Here is an 8,317-nt window from a genome sequence, read left to right on the forward strand (position 1 = left end):
AAGGAACTCTGAAGTTTCAATGCAGTGACCATGTTGCTAGGTAACTAATAAAAACAGTGTGTGAAGTGAAACACAGAAATAGTCGTGTGCGTGAAATCGCATTTCACACACTGTTTTGTATGGTTTCTATTGTTTCGATCTTACTAACAATGCAAAAAAATACACGTAAAAAAATGACCCACTTCATGCACGGATAACTATGCGTGAATTTCAATTTTTTGAATCAATTATATAAAAATATAATTTGGTTTTAAAGTCATTTTCCTACTTGACATAAGTGATGGGACACCCGGTACAACGACGACACTTCTATTACAATCTAATCTACTTCTTTTTCTCTGTAATTTTGCAATTGGTAAACGTTTTTGCAGTGTGCTTGTTCACTTTAATTAAACATTTACTTTATTTTCTGCGTTTATTACCGATTCATAAGGTGCTTTCAGTATGCATCTTAGCAGTTAATTTTTTTAGAGGGTTTATAGGTATCTACTTTGGTATGAACTGCAAAATACCTACATAGTATACTAAAAAATTCGACCTAAGTTCCGGGGGTACTATTCCGGACACGAGATCTTGGCCAACATTTTTTAGACATTTCTAAAAAAAACGATGTAAAGCAATCATTAGTGTCATTAATAAATGACAATTATTAAAAATCACTTTGAAGTTGTTCTTGTGACATCAAAAAAGCAGGGAATAGTGTTTATTTAAAGAGTTCGTGTGTAATTTGGTCTTTTTTTGGCATAAGTGGGCCAGTTTAAAACTCGAGTGAAACGAGTTTTAAAATGGCCCACGCGTGCCAAAAAAGGCCCAATTTACACACAAACTCGTCAAATAAACTACTATTTTTGTCATAACAAAATTATTTTGGCAATTTTGACTTTTTCTTTGGCGAAAATTAAAATTATTTTTACATACTTAATAAATCATTCACTTTCTTACGAATATTAAAATAAGAAATCTGGAAATGTGGTGGCAAGAAAATGTCGAACAGACACTGACAGAAAAAAAAGTTGCATCCGTTGCATCACTGAATCAGTTAGTCCAACATGAAAAGAAAAAATCATAGCCAACTCGGTCCCAAAAAGATCGTGAATGCCTAATACAGTGTGGAATAAAATGATTTACATCTAGTTACCTTTGCATTACCCTTGTAAAAATACGAAATGCCGCTCTACAAAATAAAGAAAGCGTAACCTCAAAATATTCCAGAATTCCAAATGTGATTTATTGCGAAGGGATGATATGAATGCAAAGTAGAGATTGAAATTAAAAAGGAGCTAACAAAAGCAAGTCACAGCTAGTGTTGAAAGTGGCCACCAACGTTTGTTAATTCAATTTAGTAAATTGTAACAATTGTCAATTCGATTGATGACATTTATTGACAGAACTAATAGTTCGGCACTTCAAAAAAAAAAGTAGAGCGGTACAGGAAAGTTTACATGTGCAAAAATTCCAAAGGTAACTAAATGTAAATCATTTTATTCCACACTGTAGTTTTGGATTTAAATGTCGAGGACATCGAAGATGAAAATGGTGAAGAGTTTAATGAAGATATAATTATGGAAAGAGATAGATTGCGAATGGGTCAACAAAAGAGAAATTATATTTGTAACAATTGATTGCAATAAAGTTTTTACAAATTATACATTTTTATTAAAGACTTGGTACGAACAAAGAACATTCGGAACATCTGAACAAGAACTAAACAATAAAAATGTCATTCTCCTTTCCCGAAATTTTGATGGAACCACTCGAACATAATTTTTTTTTGCTGCATTTTTTCCTCGTGGCGTTTTTGTTTGTTGTGTTCTACACTCGCGAGCAAAGAAATCGACCCACCTCACACTTTTGAGTTTGAATGCATTTTTTTTAGTCGGCAGGAATCAGATTTAAACAAATAATATGTCGTTTGAAAGACCGTTTATTAACGTTTTAAATGACCTTAAATTTTCTCAGATTCCTTTTGTTTTCTCAAGTGTAGAGCCTTAAAACAAAAGTTATTGCTATATGTTGTGTAGCGGACATGTGCATGCTCTAACTTCTACGGCAATAAAATTAAGTCTCTGCAGGAAATTTTTATTACATTTGTTGACATTTGACATTAGCAGCCCCATTAGCCACATTATCCATGAATATAATGGATACCACACCTGAGGTAGCTGCCCAAGTCGTTGCTTGCATACAACTTGGGCATAGTCAGCGATTTGTTGCTGAATAACTGAATCTGAGCCGATCAACGGTTCGACGGGTGTACCAGCGATTTCAAGACACTGGTTCTTTCAATCGGAGACCAGGAGCAGGTAGACGTCGGTATACATCGGAGAGAGATGACCGCTTCATTGAATCAACATCGTTGACGAACCGTCGACTGAATGCTATTCAAATTCAACGGCAGCTCCGTGATGTCCGAGGGGTGGTTGTTAATGAGTGGACAGTGAGGCGAAGACTGCAGGAAACGAACCTGACACCTCGCAGACCTGCAACTGGTCCAAAGCTGACTGCAGCTCATCGACAAGCACGGCTTCGTTTCGCACGGGAGCATCTGAATTGGACCTTAGACCATTGGATGTCTCTTCTGTTCTCCGATGAGACCAGGATATGTCTCAACGGCAAGGATGGAAGAGGACGAGTGTACCGGCGACCCGGAGAACGATTTGCCCAGTGCTGTATCGATGAACACGTCAGTTATGGAGGTGGTTCCTGTATGATCTGGGGTGGGATATCTGTGGAAGAACGAACTGAAGCTGTCTTCATCGTTGGGGCAGCCCGTGGTCGCAATAGAAGGAGTTTGACAGCTGCATGGTATGTCGGAGAGATTTTGGCTGACCATGTGGTGCCCTATGCTGGGTTTGTGGGCGACCAGTCCATGTTAATGCATGACAATGCAAAGCCACACACTGCGAGAATCACCAGAGAGTACCTTGTGGAAGTGGGACTTCGAGTTTTAGAGTGGCCAGCATGTAGCCCCGACCTAAACCCCATCGAACATCTGTGGGACGAGCTCAAGAGAAGAGTTCGAGCCGGAGTTCCTGTTGGTACGTCCATCCCAGAACTGATGGTTGCAGTGGAAGAAGAGTGGCATAACATTCCAAAGAAAGAATAGTAAATTTGATTAGGTCAATGCCCAATCGCATGCAAGCTGTTGTTAAAGCGAGGGGAGGTAATACGCGATACTAAAATTAAAGAATTGTTGCTGTAGTCTTATTTAATTTCATTTTAAGGCGCTATACTTGAGAAGAAAGAAGCAGTTGTGAGAGAATGTAGGCTCATTGAAAACGTTAAGAAACATTCTTTCAAACGACATATGATTTGTTTAAATCTGATTCCTGGCTACTGAAAAAAATGCATTCAAACTTGTGTGTGTGGGTGGGTCGATTTCTTTGCTCGCAAGTGTATTTGTAAAATATCAGAAATAACCGCCGTATTACGTCGGTCGTTTTGGTGACAAATAAACAACCAATTTTTCAGAGACAGTTGTTCCTTAAATACTAAATTTACAGGAATGTATTTTTACGGAACGCCGAACCAGAATTTTGGTTAAAATTTGATATTTACGGAATATACCTTTAAGCATCCTCGATAAGGTAGTAAGTAGTTTGTACGCCAATTTTGGGACACCTGTATATTTATTCGGAATCGTATTGTAATATGCACATTCCTAACCTTATACGAGGGCGGAAAGTTAACCATTCCTTTTTACCTTTACTTCCCTCTCTTGGTCAGTAATAGTCCACTTTCCACCCTTATAAAGTTTTTCCAGTGGCGTACTTACTGAAAGTCGAAAAACAGTAGAAATGAAACAGCATCAAATTAATTGTTTATTTGCTAAAAATGTAATGATTCCGAATAAAATATTATACAAACCTGGTAGGAATGTGTTTCATTCCTGTCTCGAGCATTAGTTCACGTCGGCTACGCCTTGGTAAACTATGTTAGAGTAAGGCCGGCCTGAGATATGACATTTGGTGGGGGAAATCTGCGCGGACAAAATATTCCAGTGGCGCCCCAAAACCGGTCACATCAGAGAATAGCGGTCACAGTAACAATCAGCTGATTTTTAATCTGTTGAACACCCCTGTTTTTCGAAAAATGGATGTGCCTACGCGCACCCCCACCAAATGTCATATCTCAGGCCGGCCTTACTCTAGCTCTCGACAGGAATGAAACACTTCCCACCTCGGTATGTAATCTACGATTCCCACAGAGAAGGTAATAGAAATTGGTCTCGACTCGACGAACGCTGCTGGAGGAAGAGGCCGCCATAGATGAGGCTGCAGTCCGATCTTGCACCGTCCAGCCGCGGTTCTCCCTCTTACAATCTCACAAAGGGTAGGGGTAGTTCACCGGGTTCACCCTGTGTCGCAGACACGCACTACTCCTATACTAGCTAACACAGTCGCCTAACCTAATGTCTCTTAGGCCCGGTTGTATAAAGCATATAAGTATATGGTATAAAAAGTAAAGTACTACATATATGGGTATAAAGCAATATCAAGTCGTTGTTAAATGTCAAGCGATCTGACTGATTGGAGGATATTAAACATTTTATTTGAATCAGCCAATCAAATGAGCCGATTTCCGACTTGACGCGTTATTAGCTGACACGATGTTAACTAAGCTTTATACGAGTACAACACAACCGGGCCTTAGACCCCCTGCGCACTAGCAACTTTTGCAAAGCAACTATTTAGTGACAGAAATATCTAGAACATCTAGAAATGTAAGGGCTCCCACACACTATAGTCTATTTTTTCCTGGTAGGCGCGTGCGTGCGCATCTCCGAAAGGTAGAATCACATAGCTAAGATTTTTAGCAGGATGCAGGAATTCTTTGTATTTTTGGTTGCATATTATCTAGGGGGATTAGTATTTGTGGTTGCATATTAAAACTCATGTTTATGGTTTAATTTTTGTATAATTTGTAAAATGTAAACAATAGTATATTATGATAAAGCACGCGCGACGAGTTTAAGAGCACGACGCGTAGCGGAGTGCTTTTAACGTCGCAAGTGCTTTAAAAGCCCTTATAAACGTGTATCATACGCTATTTTTTATTATAGCTGCACTAAAATCTAAAAATTATAACAAAAAAAGTAAATTGAAATACCTTTTCCCAAGTAATCAGTGTCATTAATCGTTGATATAGAAATGGTCAATTGTTGTTGTTTCGTTGCTATTATAACTTTTCTATAAATGTCTATTTATGATTGTTCAAAATGTAGGTGAATTTGTTGTTACCTAAGCAACCCTTAAAGCTTTAGTGTTTTAAAGGCCTTTTTTCGCACGCATTTTAGTGTCAAAAACAGGGATTATGATTCAGGTATAATAAAAAAAAGTTTATGAATAAACTCGTGGAAATAGTGACAACAAATATTATATGTACAACATTTTTTATTTTATACATACACGAGTTAAATTGGGTACAAAACAAATCGATACTTTTGGATTCAATCGTTAATTTAAACAAAAATAAAATAAAATAATCATCACCGCACATTTCACCTAAAAAAAATTACAATGACATTGACAAAAATTGACAGTTCACATGAAAGCGGCAAAAATTTCATAACATGAACATGGCCTGCTTCGACTACAATAATTTATAATAACCATGTATCTTGCCAGAGAAAAGGAAAAGGCTTAATTTTATACATATAGGCAGTGATTCTAGATTCCAGAAAAATGAGTGCACTGTTTTTTGAATGAGATATTTTTGATGTTCATCCAATTGAATCATACATTTCCTATCAGGTTTCTTCGGTGCCTCTAATTGGGCACACTTCTTTTCTTCCGCCAGGTATCGTTGAATGGTTCTAAATCCACAACCTTCAACACAAAATAATTAAGCTGTGATACAACAAAAAAAAACTCAAAAATCGATACCAGTATAATCTGCAGTTTTTTTCCATTTGAGCCGTCTTGGTTATCTCGGCAAAATCCTTGGAGATCCCACGAAATACTTTAACGATCATTTCTTTCTCGGCTTGTGAGAAATTTGCTATAAATATGCATTAATAAAAGACTGTTACTTGCTGTTAGCATAAATCCAACTTACGCCGTTTATTTGGTGATCGAAATTGAGACATCTTGTTGACATATAAAAACTTCTTAAGCTCTAAGAACTAAGAACTGTTTTTTTTTAATAAATAAACAGACACAACACAAAACACGAAAGGAGAACTAAGACACGATGAAACAAAAATGGCAGCTTGGACCTGATTGACAGTACAGAACACTGTAATATTGCACATTTCTCTAGTGTAAGTAGAAAAATAAAGTAACCAATAGGAAAGTCGCATTTCGTTGCAGGATTTTGTAAATGCGCACGCACGCGCCTACCAGGAAAAAACAGACTTTAGCAACTTTTGTTATAGGCAACTAAATAGTTTAGTCACCGAAACTTAATACATAGTTGCTTATATAGATCAGTTTTAACACAGGCATTTAGTGAAAAAAAAACAACTAAATAATCGCGGGGTGCGCGGCGCTACGTTAGAACAAACCTGGTTCATTTACAGGCAACAGTTTCCTCCTAAAATAGGACAAGTTTTTAGTTGCTTGGATTTAAAAATCGTCCGTGCGCGAGGTTACATTTAGTTAAATGTGTTCTATTTATGTGACTAAATAGTTGCTTCGCAAAAGTTGCGCAGGAGGTCTAACCTCGCACTACTTTTGTTCGACACTGTCAGAATTTGAGAATGTTTTACTGTGTGAACCCAAGATAAAGAAGGTGTGAACTCTTGGGCCTTTGAAGGAACGTTCGTTTCCCTCGTGTTTTAAACTGGCCCACTCATGCCATAAAGAGCCCAATTTACAAACGAATTCGTTGAATAATATAAATACTATGAACGCAAATGAATGAAAAATCTTGCACTTTTCTTGACGGACGTGAAAAAATTTAATTTTACTGGCCCATTTTTTTCTAGGAAATTTACGAACGTTCGGGCGTTTCCTTTCAGGGTGGTGATATGAGCAGTCGGGGCAAACACTCTGACTTTTTTTTTTTGTTCAAAAAGCCGTCGCATATCTGGCGACTCTTCTTGTAAGATCTAAGTTAAAGAAAACTACATGATACAATAAAAATAACAAGGTTTAATACCAAATGGTAATTAATTTTCTTGCATATACTGACCGCACTATCTTTTAACTAGTAAATAAATAACATTATGGAAATTACCAATATGTTATTAAATATTAATATAACAAAATAATTAAAACTGTACCCTATCTTCAGATACCATTTTCAAAAAAATAGTCTACCCATTATTTTTCATTTCTTCCTTTATGCCCCCAACACTTCTATCTGCGGAATCGTGTTTATCTATAAATTTCTGTATTAAATCAGCTAGAACTTCTGGATTGTTAAGATGAATATGATGACTTCCTTCCAGTCGATGATATTGACAGTCTACACTGCTTTCCTTTAATATATCCAAAACTTCATAAAAATTTTGTTTTACTTCATAATATGATCCACCAATTGCTTTTCCAATAAATACTGGACAGTTTATTAATTTGGCAAGGGCTACTGATTCTTCCTGTGGCCAATTCATCAGTTCACCTACCTTTAATCGTGGATCTCTTGTAAAATAATACTTTCCTGGATTGGTTTTTGATGGTGCAATATTACGTTCCATTAAATGGTGACAGTGCTCATAAGTTACTGAATTATTATTAGGAGCACAAATTTTTTGCTTAATTTCTTCAATAGTATAATTTGGAGGTTCTATTGTAGATCTTTCAAATTGTTCATACTTTGAAAACCTTGCAATACTTTTTGCTACTCTGGGCATGTTATTTTCTGTAATCATTGGTTTGGCTCCATCTATACAAATAAGGAAATCTACATTTCTAGGATTTATCATGGTGTACATGAATGAAGTTATCCCACCCATAGAATGTCCCATTAGAGACACTTTTGTCCATTTAAAGTAATTTATTAAGTACTGTATAAGAATTAAATAATCAGTAAAGTGGCAGTATAATCCACTGGGAATTCGAGATGAATACCCATGTCCAGGAAAATCGATAGCCAGAAAACCAACATCTTTATTCAACAATGGAATTAATCTATTGAATGAACCACAATTATCCTTAAAAAAACCGTTGTTAAATAATACGGTAATTGTTCACTTTAACTACTTCTGGAATTTTCCCGTTTTTTTCTGGCTTGACAGTCTCAGGGCGTCCTCCTAGATCGTTTCCCACTATTCAAACCTTGTGCAAATGCCTTCTTTTCTCGTGTTTCAAGGTCGCGCCAATATCTCAGTATGACTAAAGGGCAAGGAAAATTCATTTGCACAAGGTTTGAGTGG

At 36.7% G+C, this 8,317-nt stretch overlaps 2 long non-coding RNA genes across 2 annotated transcripts in view; one reads left to right on the forward strand and one right to left on the reverse strand.

Moving 5' to 3' along the window:
• The window catches only part of LOC138126329 (uncharacterized), a 72,569-nt gene that overhangs the window by 31,344 nt on the left and 32,908 nt on the right, over positions 1 to 8,317 (forward strand). The gene's annotated exons all lie outside the window — the stretch shown is intronic.
• Positions 5,376 to 7,251, reverse strand: LOC138127160 (uncharacterized). Its single transcript, XR_011158126.1, has 3 exons — positions 6,058 to 7,251; positions 5,886 to 6,000; positions 5,376 to 5,828 (listed from the first exon to the last, which is right to left on the reverse strand). It is a non-coding gene; the product is annotated as an uncharacterized lncRNA (long non-coding RNA).

The sequence above is a fragment of the Tenebrio molitor genome, chromosome 3 (genome assembly GCF_963966145.1).
Source record: "Tenebrio molitor chromosome 3, icTenMoli1.1, whole genome shotgun sequence".
NCBI lineage: Eukaryota > Metazoa > Arthropoda > Insecta > Coleoptera > Tenebrionidae > Tenebrio > Tenebrio molitor.